Below are 17,491 nucleotides of genomic sequence, written 5' to 3'. Positions count from 1 at the left end.
ATAAACTATAAGGCCACTGACTTGAATTTAATTTGACCTGATAAAATTTAATTACTCTTAGACAAAGCAAGTTCTTTCTAATTCGATTTCATGTGAAAAAATTAAAACGCAACAAATTAACAAAGGAAAGTGATCTCCAGATAATAAAAGCCAGGAAAATTGCATGTTGTACTTAAAGGAGTGGTCTGGAAAGAGTACTAACAACTAAACAAAGGAAATTCGTTGTAATGGTAGGAAGAAAGATGGCCAAAGAAAAGAATACTGTGTTAATGAGCCTCTGGGTCAGTGTCTGAGACTGTAAAAGGAAGCAAAGAATAAAACCCGAGCGTTAGAAGAAACTCTCAGTTATCTACAATCATTCCATTATGCGCAGATGAGGAAAGAGGCCTCACATATTAAAGTGACTTGTCCAAAGACACAAAACATGACAATGTATTGCTGTTGAGGATGTAGAAAAACAAGATCTTATTGACTGCTGGTAGAAATGCAGAATGGTTTGGCCATTTCAGAAGGCAGATTCTTACAAAGCTAAACCTAGTCTTACCATATGATCCAACAATTTTGGTCCTATTTACCCAACTGACTAAAAAACGCATGTCCACCAAAAAATATGCATGTGAATATCTAGAACAGCTTTATTCATAATCACCCCAAACTGGAAGAAACCAAGGTATTCTTTAATAGGCGAATACATAAACGAACAGTGATACATCCATACAATGGAATGCTATTCAATGATAAAAAGAAATGATCTATCAAGCAACAAAAAGGGATGAATCTTAAATACATATTGTTATGTCAAAGAAGTCAGTGTGAAAGGTTAAATACTTTAAGATTTCAATTACGATGTTCTGGAAAAGGCAGAATTATAGAGACAGTTAAAAAGATCAGTGGTTGCCAGAGGTTAAGGGGGAGAAGGAGAGCACTGAACAGGCGATGCACAGGGGTTATTTTAGGGGAGTGAAATTCTTCTGTATGATACTATAATAGATTCATGTCACTATACAATTGTCAAAACCCATCAAAATTTACAGTATAGAGAGTGAACCCTAATGTATGCCAATGAAAGACAATCATTTAGGGGGTCAGAGGATCCCAGGATGGAATGTGCAATGTGACAAAAGAATGTAACTGTATTACAAATGTGTAACAACACAACAAATGTGTATTGCAAACAACCTCCCTGCAGGGGGTGAGAGGAAAATCTACTGACCTATGTACTTTGGAAATGAGTGGGGTTAAGACTCAAAAAAAAAAAGCAAAGGAAACTATATATAAACACTGTACTCCAGCTGATGAAGTTATTTCCCATAGGGGTACAAGTTAACAATTTTAATACCATTATATACATATACTGGAATTGAACAATGAAGTAAATGGATAATGAGTCATCGAACTCAGATTTCTCACTGTTGAAATGAGAGGTTACAGACGAGCAAGGGGAAGGGGCTAGAATAATCTGTGTAGAATAGAGTCGGAGATATCAGTATGAACTCACATTTAGTGTAATATAGCTGCAGATGGTTACATACACAAATATTCATAGAGATGTGAATATACATGGGCTATTATTTACAAAGAGAGGTCTCCTTACTCGGTCAGCTGAGAGGGCCTAGAAGCAAGGACACTCCAGGCTGGATACCAAATACCCAGACCTTGGTTTCTCATACTATTCACCAGTAAAAGGAACAAGGGCTTCTTGGAGAAATGTCTGATTCTAGGACTAGAAACATAAGATAAGGCTAGAGCCCCTTGTAGTATCTCAGAAAACAAACAATGCACAATGATACAGGTATGTCAAAGGGACACAGGGGCCAACTGAAAAGAGTTCCCAGTGGTAAAAGCCAGAACAATTTGAGCAAAAAATAAATGAGAGTTGGATTATAATCCAAACTATAAAATAAATATCCGTAAATCCATACTGAAACAAAGAAATGGTTGAATAAATAAACAAATGAGGGAGAAAAGACAAATCTCCCTTGCAGAAAAACTCCGAATAATTTTTGTAGATATTCTGCCCTCAAGAAGGTAGAGCAAAATTCCCCTCATGTGGGCTATTCAGAGGGACCCCCTTCCAGTGTATATGATCGAAAGGTGGGACAGAAGAGAGTAACTTCACAGTGGAGACACTTGACAAATGCCATCTCAGCTAGATGACAAGGGTTAATAACAACAGTGATTTCAACATACTGTCATGTTGATAGCATATAGTCTTTTTTTTTTTAAGACTTATTTGTGGTGCCTGGGTGGCTCAGTCGTTAGGCATCTGTCTTTGGCTCGGGTCACGATCCCAGAGTCCTGGGATTGAGCCCCATATCAGGCTCCCTGCTTCTCCCTCTCCCACTTCCCTTTCTTGTGTTCCTTCTCTCGCTGTGTCTCTCTCTGTCAAGTAAATAAATAAAATCTTAAAAAAAGAGAGATTTATTTATTTGAGAGAGATCGAGCGAGTGAGGGGCAGGGGCAGAAGGAAAGAATCTGAAGCAGACTCCCTGTGGAGCTCAGAGCCCTTCCTGGGGCTTGATCTCAAGACCCTGAGATCATGACCTAAGCCAAAACCAAGAGTCGGATGCTTAACCGACTGCACCATCTAGGTGCCTCAAGAGCATACATTCTTGATATGATGTGACGAAAATAGCATTTTACCTCAACAGTCTTCCTTCCAAAAAAACATATAAACTCAGTATAATCATAAAACATCAATCAATTCCCAATTGAGGGACATTCTACAAACTTCCTGGCCAGTACTCCTCAAAACTATACATGTTATCAAAAACAAGTCTGAGACACTATCACAGTCAAGATAAGTCTAAGGAGATAGAATGATTGAAATATGGTATCTTGTATGGGTTCCTGAAACAGGAAAAAGGACATTAGGTAAAAACTAAAGAAATCTGAGTAATGTATGAATTTAAGTTAATAAAACTGAGTTAATATTTGTTCATTAATTGTAACAAATGAGCCATACTAATGTAAGATGTTACTAGCAGGGGAAAGTGGCTGTGGAGTAAATGGTAACTCCCTGTACTCTCTTTGCAATTTTTCTTTAAAGTTGTTCTAAAAGAAACTCAAAAGTTTATTTAAAAAATGTGTTGAGCAGAGTTTCAGAATGGAGTCAGTTTCACACATGTTTTCAGTAGAAATAATGGGATATGTGTTCCACAACGCCCAGAATCACAGGACTTACCATCTTGATCTTGCCAAAGGTTTTTTTTTTTTTTTTTTTTAAAGATTTTATTTATTTGACAGAGAGAGACACAGCGAGAGAGGGAACACAAGCAGGGGGAGTGGGAGAGGGAGAAGCAGGCTTCCCGTAGAGCAGGGAGCCCGATGCGGGGCTCGATCCCAGAACCCTGGGATCATGACCCGAGCTGAAGGCAGACGCTTAACGACTGAGCCACCCAGGCGCCCCTTGCCAAAGGTTTTTAAGTAATTTTTTAGAGGTGGAAGGATAGACATAGTTTCAATAGGAACACACTACTTTTTTAAAAAATGGAATTGGGAAACACTATTTTACTTTAATTTTTGGAAGATAATTTATATTATTAAAAAGTATTATATTTTGTATTGCACATTTGAAATTGTTCCAGGTTTCTACTTCACACTGACAACTAGCTTGCAACCAGTAAGCAGTTTAAAGCAGAGAAATCTTGATGCTCTCTAAAATGCTAAGTACTAAAGATATTTTTCCAAACAAAAACTTTCTGAAATGCGCACACTCTCAGTACATTCAGTTGTTCAGGGTCAGGTCACCAGTTTTTAAGTTCTTAAGTTTTAAGTTCTGGATATGCTGGAGGGTGAGAGAGTAGGGGAGGGAGGTAGAGTGAATGCAAATTGTGCATAGTCATGCCTCATCCTCTCTGCCAATCTCTCAATAGATGGAAAAGGATTATTTTTACAGGGGGAAAAGAAAAAAATACAGAATACCAAAAGGTTGCCCAAATGTGCTTTTCCGATTATCTGTAGACTTGGTTTCTGTGTTATAGTATCTCCCACTTAATGCAGAAGCACTCAGCCATATTATATATTTCCAGATGTCCAGAATGGAGAAGAATAAAGATCATGGCGGAGAGCAGTCCTGGCAAGTAGACAGCATGGCCGGGGGTCTCCTGTCCTGTGTTTCATTCTGGCCGAGTCACAGGTCTGCTTGTGGCCTTGGGTTAGCCATCCCCAAAGATATGCCTTCACTGTGTGCTCGGAACAGAGGCTGACTTCCCCTGAGCCCTCGTCATCAGATTGCTGGTATCTAATAAAATACTTTATCACCTTAGAAGAGGATGAATCATCAGCATATGTCCTCCCCCTTTAGAATCTTGCATAGAAGCTTTGGCCCCAAACACTCCATTTATCAGATATTCCAGGAGAGCGAGAATCAGTGGCAAAGCCTTGGGCCATTTAATGAATTTACAGTGTGTTTGAGAGTAAGAGAAACAAAGGCGTTTTTACAAAAGTTGGCCAATTGGTAGCAGCAGTTCTGGTCAAAGTCCGGGAGACCTCAATTGCACAGCACATATACCGATCGTCCCCAAGTTTCAAAATTCTCAGTCAACAAGCAACAGGGTTCCTGCTGAATGTACAATACAATCATGTTTTACTTTGTTTTTTCCTCTGTATTTATATATGCTATGACATGTTAGTCTTTCAAATACACTATTCTTCAAAAACTTGTGCTAGCCTGTTCACATATCACTTTTTCAACATCCTATTAGAGCACTAATCACACTCTGATGCCATTGGCAAGTTTGCTGGTGTGTGTGTGTGTGTGTTGAGAGGGAACAGTTTATTTCAGGTGTCAACAGAAAAGACTCTTATTTTGTTGACAGAATTTCAGAACTTTTGGTTAAAATTGGGGGCAGTTGAAAAAAAAAATTGGGGCAGTTGCTTGGGAAAGGGGCCTATTTCTTTCTGATATGACAAACCTAATAAGACAGGAAAAGTTATGATGAAGGGGAGCTTATTATAGCCAGATACCCAATGGGGCCCACAGAGAAGACTGACTGCTTTCCGTCTGTAAAAGCCTGGGCTAAGAAAGGCAGCAAGCAGTGTTACTTGTGGAAATAATCTCCATGATGGCTGGAGATCTGGATATGAGGGAAGTAGAGTGAATGCAAATTGTGCATAGTCATGCCTCTGTTTTATGTTTCTTTACTTGGCTTGACATCTTTGTGTCATTTGAAGGGGAAAGGAAAATTTGGAAGAGTAAGGAGAAAAATGTGATACCTATCTTAGTTGGCTGGAGCTGCCATAACAAACAAGATGGCTTAGAATAAAAGAAACTTATTCTCTCATAATTGAGGCTAGTAGGCTGAAATCAAGGTGTCAACAGGGCCATCTCCCTCTGAAGGCCCTAGGGAAGGATCTGTTCTAGGCCTCCTTCCTAGCTTCTGGTAGTTCCTTGGCTTATGGTAGTATAACTCCAACCTTCACATGCTGTTCCCTTGTCTTTGTGTCCAAATTTCCCCTTTTTATAAGGGCACCAGTCATATCAGATTAGGGGCCTACCCTAGTCCAGTATGACCTCATTTTAACTAATTAATCTGCAACAACCCTATTTCCAAATAAGGTCACATTCTAGGTAGTAGGGATTAGGATTTCAACATATGAATCAGAAGGTGGCATAATTCAATTCATAACAACATGAAAATGTACACAGGGACTTGACAACTGAAAAAATGGCTGTTCTTATAGTTGACAGGGTCTCTGTGCTAAGAGCCTTCCCTCTTTGACTTGGAATCTTCTGGCCCAGGACATGCTGAAATCATAACAATGGCATGGATTTGGACTGCATTAATTGTAAATATTTTTAAAAAGTAAATTGCCTTTTTAGAAATGACTCATTTGTTGTACTTCAATGTGTCTACCATTTTTTCATGTACTTCCAAAATTCTTCCTGAATAATTCTCCATTGTGATTATCCCTCTAACCTGGTGAATCTTTGAGGAGGGTTCAATGGAAGAGACTAGGTGTATGGGCATTTTATAATCAGTAAATGTATTTAGAATTTATCTTATTTTTCTTTGATGCTTTAATCCTTGCTGAATCTCTGCATTCCTTAAAACTCGTGTAAAAATAACTTTAGTTGTTTGGTATAAGAACATTTCAGAATTAATCCTGCATTGAATTAGAGGTTTAAGAGCTCCTACCACATCTAACAGACTCCAAATCTCTGATTATATACAAGTTTTAATAGTACCAAGTTATTTTTATTCTGAAAAATGAATTCATCAAACGGTTCCCTAGTGAATATTCTTATTGTTAATTAACAATAGAATGTAGCACACAATAAAGGAAAAGTAAGGGCTGGGCAAAAGGCAACTGTTACTTTTTTAAGAAAATAGAACCTGAATAGGAAGTGAATATGCTTTTTATTTTTTTAAACCTCACAAGAAACTCAGAATTCTACATTTTTACTTCACTGACAAAAAGAATCTGAGAACCTTGATATTCTCCAGATCACGGAACAGATGCAGTGATAATTCTGAGTCTTAGACATTTGGCATAGTTGAGGTTTTATGACAAGGTATTCTGGCAGGAGAAAGAAGACCCTAATTAGCAAAGTATCCTTGTTAACCTTTAAAGTACTGTCCTTTGTATCCCATGAGATTTTTTTAATAGATACACATCATTTGTTTATATCATTTCAGTTCTATGACTTAATGTATTTCAACACTGGCTTCAAGGCCTTACTTATTTACCTCCCAAATGAGCCTAGTAGAGAAGGAACATAATGACATTGTGGAAAATAATTTGTTCTCTGAAAATCTCTTCTGTCTCCTTTGTCATAAGAAATGACTTAGTTTTGGGGCGCCTGGGTGGCTCAGTCGTTAAGCGTCTGCCTTCGGCTCAGGTCATGATCCCAGGGTCCTGGGCTCGAGCCCCACATCGGGCTCCCTGCTCCATGGGAGGCCTGCTTCTCCCTCTCCCATTCCCCCCACTTGTGTTCCCTCTCTTGCTGTGTCTCTCTCTGTCAAATAAATAAAATCTTAAAAAAAAAAAAAAAGAAACGACTTAGTTTTTAAGTTTCTCTTTCAATAATATACACTAAAGTATTGCGCATCGATGCTACATTTCCCTTTGGAGGTTCTGAATATGAGATGGCTGTGTGAAATAAGATGGTATCTGACAATGTGGTCTAGACTTCCCCTTTCCTGGGTTTTGCACAGTTGAGAGGCTAAGGGTCAAAGAAAGGGAAGAGAGAAATGAGGTACAGTAAGGTCTGGAGAGGGCATATGATGTCTGGTCTGACCCTAGCTGTCCAAAGCTTGGAGGGACCTTAGGTAACCCGTTCCATTTGAGGTCCAAGGGGACACTGGCATTGACCTGCTTTAGATACAGACTTCAAGAATGGAGAGAGGAGATCCTGAATTTTGCCAGAGCATTTGCTCAGGGTGTTCCCTTTACATTTTGAGATGAGATAACTGGAGCTCCAAGTCAACGTGAATCCTGTGTGTCAGAGAGAAAGCAAGGATTTGGGAGCTCCTAGGGGTTTCACTATTACACAGGGGGCTGCCCAGTGTTGTGCCCTCACATTTGGCAATCAGTCTGAGTACTCTTTCCTTGTGGTGTCACTTTGCCCAAGGAAGGCCTGAGTTGTAGGCCACCAGAAAACAGCTTGCCAAATATACTAATTTTCTTTCAGCTATTTGTCCTCTCAGAACCCAGAATTTCTGAAATCATTAAAATTTCACAATCTGGAAAATATTATACACATTTCTATTTTTGTTTCTTTTTACATTACAGGAATAAGAAAGCACATACATTTGGAGGGTTTTACCTCAATAGCATTTGCTGCTTAGATCCCATATGTTGTAATAGCAAAGAATACAGACAGAAGAAAAGATCAAGAAAGAGAACAACCGATATTATTAGGTATTAGCCTTTACTGAGTGTTTCCTCTGTACTACATATTGAGTTAAGCACTGCGTGTATTATTTCAGTTCACCCTTACAACAGCCTGAGGAGGTGATTCTGAGAGGTTTAGGTATATGCCAAGTCATAATTCTTTAGTGATAGAATGGGATTCGAACCTAGGACTGTCTGATTACAGAGTCCAGTTCGTAACAATTCTGCTATATTGGCTGCCATGCTTTGCCTCCCCTGTTCAGTTTGGGACAGAGATAGAAGCATGGGAGGAAAATGAATGGTTACAAATCAACAAAACTAAAAATTGATTAGAATGTGTGTCCCATTACTTTGTCTGTAAATTGCTATTTTCTAGAGTCCTAGGTGACAGCTCACTACCATGGTTGATGTGTACGTAATTACTAACATTGCTAAATTGAGCCAGGAGAATTCACTTTTGATGAATCAAAGTGTGAAAGACCTTAGGCTGGCTTTTGGCTCACGATTCACCTTGAGATATTTAACCTCAATCCTTTGGTCAACTTCCTTACTGTGTATTTCCCATCTGATGGCTCCAGGACTGTTACACAGAATGGACTAGTTGATTAACATCTGCCGAACTGGCTGTAGGTTTGGAGCTTATGCCCCGCCCTAAAGTAGCCACAGCTGATTTTCTACCCTGAAGTCTGAGATCATGAAGACATGAGTTGGTACTGAACTCAGGCAGTGAACTCTGACCCAATGTGGCTATAGGAACAAAAACAAATCCACAGTTTGGGAACTAAATGCTGACTGACCACTGTATCACAAGTAGGAAATGCTACTTGGGTCCTCTGAGATTGGACCTCTGTATTCCCTTAAGAGTAATTTTTTTGAAGATTTATTATTATTATTTAAAGAGGGAGAAAGAAGGGGGAAGGGGGGAGACAGAGGGAGAGGAAGAGAGAGAATCTTAAGCAGGCTCCATACCCAGTGCAGCGCCTGATATGGGCCTCGATCCCAAGACCCTGAGATCATGACCTCAGCTGAAATCAAGAGTCGGATGCTAAACCAACTGAGCCACCCAGGCGACCCAAAGGTAATTTTTATATGTGCTTTTCAGAAGTGCTTTTCATCTTTCATTAAATAGTAACATATTTTTAATAGAGGATAAATGAAAAATATAAACCGCATTCCATTACCCAAAGACAAACACTGCAACAGGTCTATTATCATCTAACCTTTTTCTAGCTTTCAAGAGAGGGTTATGTGTGTGTATTTCACATAACAAAATATTAACATTTGTGCCTTTAATATATGGTGAATAAATTAGAAATAACCTTCAATTAAATTCTGAGTTATTTTTAAGAGGAATTTTTTGAAGAACAATTATAGTGTTATCCCCATAATGAGATATAAATTTCATAATCAAATTATTGACTTTGAATCCAAATGCTATCGTAAGAGTAATTTGGCACCAATTCCATATTATTGAAAGAATATTGATGTGGTCAGTTTAGTCAGGTGCAGTTTGTTCTTTAGAGCTTCTCTGATGTGGTATTTTGCCTGTTGATGGCAAGAACAATACTAGCTCTGACATTTACAGAGTGCTTAGTTTTGTTAGGAAAAAGTTCTAACTGCTCTTCCTTTATTAACTCATTTAACACTCAAAAGAATAGTACAGTTCTCTAAATGTTACAGAGGAAGAAATTAGAGTAGTTTTCCCTTGGTCAAACAGTTAATAACTACTGGAACCGCGATATAGACCCAGCCAGTCTGGGTCGAAAGCCTTTGAGTTTTACTATTAGCCTCAGAGAAGACAATCTTCCATTCCTATTATATCATGACTTCCCTTTTTGATTTTTTTTTTAACTCATCATTAATCAACTTGAGTATACTTCCAAGCAATCTTTTTCAATAAGTGTATGATTGGTGTATATTTACAAGTCTACATGTTAAGTTTAATCTATTTTTGCCTACAAGTAACAGAAAATGTCATTCAAACTGGCTTAAACCAATAGTCTTCAACTTTAGCCTGCATTGGAAATCACCTGAGGGGCTTCTTGAAACACAGATTGCTGAGCCCCACTCCAAGTTTCTGATTCCAGGGGCTGACATGGGGCTCTAGAATTTGCATTTCTAATAAGTTCCCAGGTGAGGCTGCTGTTCCTGGGCTGAGACCACATTCTGAGAAAATTCTACAGCACAGGCTGTAGAAGTCAAGATTCAGGTCTTAGGTTGGCTTAACCCAATCTCTCCAACTCAATTTCTCTGCATCTTTCTTAGGTGTTCATCTCCTCTGTGTCTCTACCTAATCTTCAAACAGTAGCAAGATGATGACAGCCATTTTAATCCTTTAATCTGTGTGTAAAAATATCCAAGAAAAAAGAAGCCCACTCTTTCAGCATTTTTTGTAAGAATGAGGAAATTCCTTTACCAAAGCCTACAGAAAATTTCATTGGGTCTTAACCTAAGTTAGATCACCTCTTTATTTCTGAACAAATTCTACTGGGGAGGGAGCACTGTTTGCTGATTGGCTTAGGCTTGTGTTCCTGAACCAGTCACAGTCAAGAAGCATGGCCTACCTCTAACATCATTCAAGAACTACCCTGGAACAGCAAGAATTGTAGTCTTTAGATGGAGGAAAAGAACTTCGCTCTTTTACCTTCTTTTCTATTGTTTTGGTTCAAAGCACATAAAAAAAAAGACAAAGAAAAGTTTTCTTTCAAGAAAAATCTTCAGAATCTATCTTTGGAAAATTGTAGACTATAAAATTTTGCCTTCCCAGGTCAACTTTAAAGCTAATATTTTAAGTTTATATATTAATAACAATATAACAAGATTTACAATTAAAGCACAAGTGTATATATTTCTAAACAGTGCCTTTAACACATGATACTGAATGAGATTTTTCCCAAATAAAATAGGTAGCTGTCTATATCCAAAGACTCATTGTAGTTATGAAGAGGGAGTCATTAATCTATAGGTGAGATATGCCAAAAACTGTATTTCACATGCATTATCTAATTTTACCTGCTTGCAACCCTAATAATTAGGTAACATTATTATCTATGTTTTGCAGATAAGGATTATACAGTATTTATACTTCAGTATTATATAATAATACATATTGTCTACTCTAATTTAAATGAATATAATGAGGCATTTTTCTTGATAACTATATAATACACATTACTCATTTGTTTTAAAAATTACCTCTCTGAAGTATCAGAAGTATATCAAAAGCAATAACTAAAGTTAAGAGAGATATGCTGATGTATGTGGTTGTTTTCATATGAAATTTGTTTTAAATTTAATTGTATATTTAGGTGTTTATTATGCATAAGACATTATGTATAAAGAATACACATAGTATATCTATGAGAGAGAGAGGGAGGGAGGAAGGGAGAAGAGATAATATCCATAAAGCTCTTAATATAATGCCTGGCTCGTACTTATATTAAATACCCCCATAATAATGTTAGCCTTATTGGTATTTTTATTTAATTCAATATAACAGATATTTATTAGGAACTATAAGCTGTGAAGCACTGTTCAAGGAAATGAGTACATATTCATAAATACAAGCATTAAACACCATATATTAAACACTAGCCCCTTCAGCATAGGCTGTTCTTAATATACTCATTACAGAGGCAATTTCTCAAGCAAATTAGTCGTGTAACTTGTTTCTTGATAACAGCGCAGGGAGTTAAGACTGCCAAAATCAACAGTGTATTTCAAAGGCTTCCAGGTTCTCTGTAACAAAGGCTGAGTAAGCCATGACTCACAATCAGGAAACTTCTATTTGAGGGCCTTATTATCTTTCTTCATATCTGGGGTGTGGGAAAGACTGGTAGCAGTGGGCAGCACGCAGGGGAGGAGTTCCGTTCTGTTTCCAGGGCCACAGAGCGAGTGAGAAGCACGTAGTGAAAGTTCTCCTGCTGTAGTTTTTTCTTATTCAAGGGAGCCCCCAGCATGTGTATACAGTCATCTGAAAACATATTCAGGACAATGAAGCTGTGCTAGAATTTATAATCCATTCAAGTCTGTGGTTAAGTCAGTCACACCTCATTACCCAGAAGTAAACTAGACTATCTTGCATCTAGTCACTTTGGAGTGCTTGCTGCTTCTGTCTGTGTGTTTTATTTATTTATGGGGTAAGGTGGGAGTGTGTTTTTAAGGCTCAACTTTGAACCTGCACATAATGTAAATGAAAGAGAAGGGTTTTCCAGTTGCCCAGAAAGGGTTTAAATTGTGGCTGTCATGTATTTGTTGTGTGGCCTAGGGCAATGCCTTAATATTTCTATACCATAAATTTCCTGTCTTTTATAAGAGTGATATTGTCTACCTACTGGTTTTATTGTAAAAAAATAAGTTAGATTGCAGATGAAAAAGTCATCACAGCGGGCACATTAGTAAACTCTTAAAAAAAAGAAAGAAGAAAAGAAAGAAAGAAAGAAAGAAAACCCATAATTGGCATTATGCTAACTGTCCCTTATATTTAAGATAACCATATAATATACTTTATACCCCAAGGACATTTTTTTCAGAGTGAAGGGGTCACTATTAATAATTAGCTCAGGATAGCCGGCCAAACGAAGACTATCCTGAGCAAATCTGGAGGTATGCTCACTCTAATTATAATCATGTTGCTTTGTTAATAGGGTAAAGGGAGGCGTCAGAACTCCTTATCTCTTGATATAACTTCACAATCATTTACGTATTTTATTGTTGCTGGCACGAAAGGCCCAAGGTTCCTCTCAGGCAGTTCACAGTTACTTATCATTGGTTCACAAAAACAACATAGTTTGTAGGAAGTGGTATAGAAGAAAAAAGAAAGCGTATGACCCAGTTTTCTTCTTCTTACTCACTTTCCCCTCAGCTGAAGAAAACCTAGATCTACTTCTTGCCCAAGTAGCCACTGAAATGCTTAGGACCCCCAAAGATCTTAATAATAGACTATTATGTCTAGAATAAAGATAATCAATATTCTGGAGAGGTAAGGGGAGGCCAAATTATAGAGGCTTTGTATATCATATTAGGAATTCAAACTTTATCTAGTAGGTAGTTGGGAAGCCATTGAGAGGTTTTATGCAGAAGGCTAACATGCTCAGATATACATTTTATATAGGTAATTCAGGCTACAAGAGACCAATTAGAGAATTATACAATGGTCAGGATCAAAATTAACAGCAATTTCTACAAAGATGTTGTTAGTGGAAATGGAGAAATTTAGGAAGGAGTATTCACAGGATTTGGTGATTAACTGGATATGGGCAGTGAAGTAAAAGATGCCTAGGTCTTGGCTTAGAAACCTGACTGGACAGTAATGCCCTTGAATGCATGTATAGAGAATATTTAAAAAGTGGCTTTGCAGGGTGGTGATAGTGCATTCCCTTTTGGATAAGTTGAGTTTGAAATATCCTTGATATATTCAAGTAGAGATGTCAAACACAAAGTTGATTGTGTAGGTCAGGAGCTCAGAGAGCATTTTGAGCCATATTTAGAGATTTGGGGTTCATTAGCATACAAATGGCCTTTGAAGCTCAGAGAGTAGATGAGACACCCTGGAGAAAGTGGGTAGAATGAAAGAAGAGGAGGCTCAAAAAGAGACTCCCTTCATTACATCAACTTGTGAAAGAGGAGGAGGGCTGCTATTGCATTTCTCTGGCAAGAAAATGAGGCTTCAAAGGGCTCCAGGAAACAGGCAGCATATGACCCACAATGATGATAAGATAAAGTGTCTGATATTATGTTCTGGGCTAGAGCGTCAGTCCATATCTAAATATAGTTTTCAAGCCAGATTCCAGCTCAAGAAAACATCTCTTGAGCTCCTCTGGATGTGAAGAAGACTCATAGCCTGACTATCTCACTAATGTTATTACAGTTTCTTTGCTTTTCCTTCCCTTCTTTGGTAATGCTCTATCCAGGACATGCTTCCCTGGTATCATGCCAGGCACGAGCAGCTTGAAGACTGCCCTCATTTTATCCTTAGATAATATTCTTACTCATATTATAGAAAAAGGAAGTTTTATGATAGGGGTAGTTGGAAAATAAAGTATCTGCTTACTCTAGCCATGAACTATAATTAGAAAGGCCCAAAATACCATAAGTAGTAATTTAACACTCATTTTTCTCAAGAATCTCATAAAACTTAATTAAGGAATGCAAAGGTCCTGATAAAAAATTTTAAAATGTACACTGACAATGAAATAGATGCTCTTATTTTCCTTTTGGTGTTTCTAGTCTGCATCACATTCACTTACACATGCTCTCTTCATTGTAAGAGGCAAACCTTAGAATCATAGCTTATTAAACTTGAAAGGAACTCCAAAAGAGCCTTTCACTCAGCCCTCTCTGCCCTGGCCCCGTGCCCACTTATAGATGAGGAAGTTGAGGTACAGGGACGATGGCACCTAGAACTTAACGTTTACATGTTGTTATATATTTGAATAATAATGTTGGCATTCCAGAGAATATTAGTGATTACACTAGTGAAGATCCCAGGCTCTTGGAATCAGTTGTCTGGGTCTGACAATCACACAAGCCTTGGGCAAATTACTTAGCCTCTCAGATCTTTTGTTTCTGCATCGGTGAAATCAGTTTTTATAGTATCTACTCAGAGGTATTGGTAGACAATTCTCCATAGGTTTCCCGTGATTCTGTCTATCTTTTAAACAGACACACTGACTACCTTTGTTCTAGACTACCATTTCAAAACTGTATAGACGACAGCCTTGAAGGTTCATAGGGCTCAGGGCAAAGAGCAAGTTTGCTTACTATCCAGCAAAATAAAGATGTCTTCCTCTGCAGGTGTGCTTCCTTCCCATTATAAAAGATCTGGGTTCCCTTATTCCAGGATTCTTCTCCTACACTATGACCCTCTGTGTGTGTAGGCATTGCCTGGACCTCAGAGAACTGATGCAAATGCTGATATTCTGGCTATTAATATTTATGTGGGTAATAAAGACCTTCATCTGTGACTCAGGAGTCTCACATCTTCTGCCAACATCCATGTAACTGTAGCAGGTTAACATATTAGCTTCCAAGAAAGGTAAAATCTCAGACCCTTCACAGTTCTTGACAATGGATTTCTATAAGAACTGAGTAAAGCAAATAAACATAAAGAGCCTAGAAGAGTATCTGGCACATAAAGACTAAAGACTGAATAAAGTTTGGTCATTAATGTCATTATATAATTATATATGCCAAATGCACATGATTTATTCATGGGCAAAACCAAGACTAGAATCCAAATCTGTAAAAACTCAGTTTAGGGGCACCTGGGTGGCTCAGTTGGTTAAGTATCTGATTCTTGGTCTCAGCTCAGGTCTTGATCTCAGGGTTGTGAGTTCAAGCCCCGTGCTGGGCTCCACATGGGGCATGGAGCTGTCGTAAAAAAACAAAAACAAAAAACTCAGTCTAATGTTCTTTTTACCTCTTCATTCTACCAATCCCTTCCACCCCAACATCATATTTTCCACATATTTAACTTATAATTAATGTCGAAAATAATGTTAAGAGGAAGAATTAAGAATTTTATACCAACTTATTTGGTGAACATGTTAAAATTAGTACGAAAGAAACAATAGATCTGGTGATCAAAGACATCAGATCATTAAAGTATTATGTTAAGAGAAAAGTGGCCAAAACCATGGTAAGCTCTGATACATATAAAGAACTAATTTGCCCAGAAATACATTACAAGCAAAATATTATAAAGCTTAAAAATTCCCTAATGACAATCAATCAACATTTTAATATGTATATTTTTATCTATGAAAATCCACTACTGCTTTTTGTTAAAGGCTCAAAGTATGTGTATGTCACAGACAGAATCTCTGGAAGTGATGGTTCCCTAGTACTAATTGCTGGATTTTGCAATTTTCCCTAAGACATTTTCTACAAGTCATGGCTTAAGATTTGGTACCCATATTACCACTGGAATAAAAAATAATATTAATCAAATACTTGCTTTATAGCTGATCCATACTTAGTATTTTACATGTTTTCTTTTATTGAATCCTTACGATAATCCTATGGGATAGAAACTATTAGTAACTTAATTTACTGATGAGAAAATTATGCATCGAAAAGTAATTTACCCAAGTTTATGCAGCTAGTAAGATCTAATGGACCATAATGGACTAAAATCTGATGACTAGTGATCCTGTTTAATGAAATCCTAATTATACTGCCATAAATCTTTAGTTTACCAAGGAAATACATATGGTGAGATCAAATATTAAAATTAAGAAACTCAACATTTCACAAAACCATAAATAATTCAAAAGGCCAATAATTGCATATCACAAATCAGTCCTACCCCTTCCATAAGCTATTCACAAACAGCCTGGATTCGAACTCTATTCTCTTGCATGAAATGTAAAAATTTTTAAGAAATACACTTATCTAATTCAACATTAAAAGAAATTTTTAAAGATCAATCAGTCTTCTTCCAGAGACCCTTAAAGACTGTACTTTCACTATAAATACAAAATTGTTGCCTCACTGTAATTATAAGAAGATAATCAACTTTCACAATTTATTTCCCTCAAACTTGCCCTGCTTTACTACTCACACACTTGACATCATGTTTTTGATCATGAGGTTAAGATCAATGCATAGTGTGACTAATGCTTGAGATACAATGTTTCTAAGAAATTCAAGTTTTTGCCATTATTGTCAACTCACTTCTAGTTATTTCTCTTTTCGATTTGCTTAGTTCATTAGCTCTTTAAAAACACTGAGGCCCTTTTCCCTATGTCTCCTGTGCTAGTTCCAGAGTTCTGTTTTCTATCTGTAAGTCTGTCAAACATAGTAGCTCCATTTTTTTAAAACATTTCACCTGTTCTTTTTCTTTTCTACAGTGTACTTTATACTTTTGAAAATCAGCACGACCTTTTTCATTCGTGATCAACATTTGCTATAACAGCTTCCCCTGAAGCCAAAAGGAAACAACTAGAACAAGCAACATGCTGAATGACCAGGATGTGGGGACTAAACCTATCCTGATGCCCAGCTGGAGTACTTAGCCATCTATTTTATGTAATTTTAGGGATTTCAAAACCCCACATGTCTCCAGATTTTTGAATACTGATTTGCCATGATCTTTGTTCATCATCAGTTTAAAGAGGCTGGGCCTTATCTTTAGTTGGCTGCTGGTAAAAAAATAAATAAATAAAACATAATCATAAATCATTATTGTTAGAAAAATTACATATCAAACTGGAGACTCAGGACAGGGTATTTCACCATGTAGCAAGGAAACAGGAGTGAGGAAAGAACGTTTCAGGGGTAAGATCTCTACAGTGGCAGAACACAGGAGGGCATCATGCTAGAGAGGTCTGGAGTTCTGCAGGATCTGGGAAACTTGGAAGACATTATTTGTCTCCCTGTGTGTCCAGCAATGGGGAGCACTGAGGGGATGATAAAATGGTAAGACATAGGCTCTGCCATTCAAGCACTTCCCATCTAGCTCTGGAGATCAAGCCCACACAACCAGGTAGAACACTGTGTCATTATTATGTTGTATGTGTAAGACTATTAAGAGCTCAAAAACATAGACCGCATCAGGATTACTAACAGCATTCTCTAAACACAATAATGAATCAAAGAGAAGAGGGAGAATGGTCAAAGAAGGGGAGAGCAGTGAGACAACAGCACACTC

The sequence above is a fragment of the Mirounga leonina genome, unplaced genomic scaffold, assembly GCF_011800145.1.
Source record: "Mirounga leonina isolate KUSES-001 unplaced genomic scaffold, KU_Mleo_1.0 Mir_151, whole genome shotgun sequence".
Classification (NCBI taxonomy): Eukaryota; Metazoa; Chordata; class Mammalia; order Carnivora; family Phocidae; genus Mirounga; species Mirounga leonina.
This window is presented reverse-complemented; position numbering follows the sequence as displayed.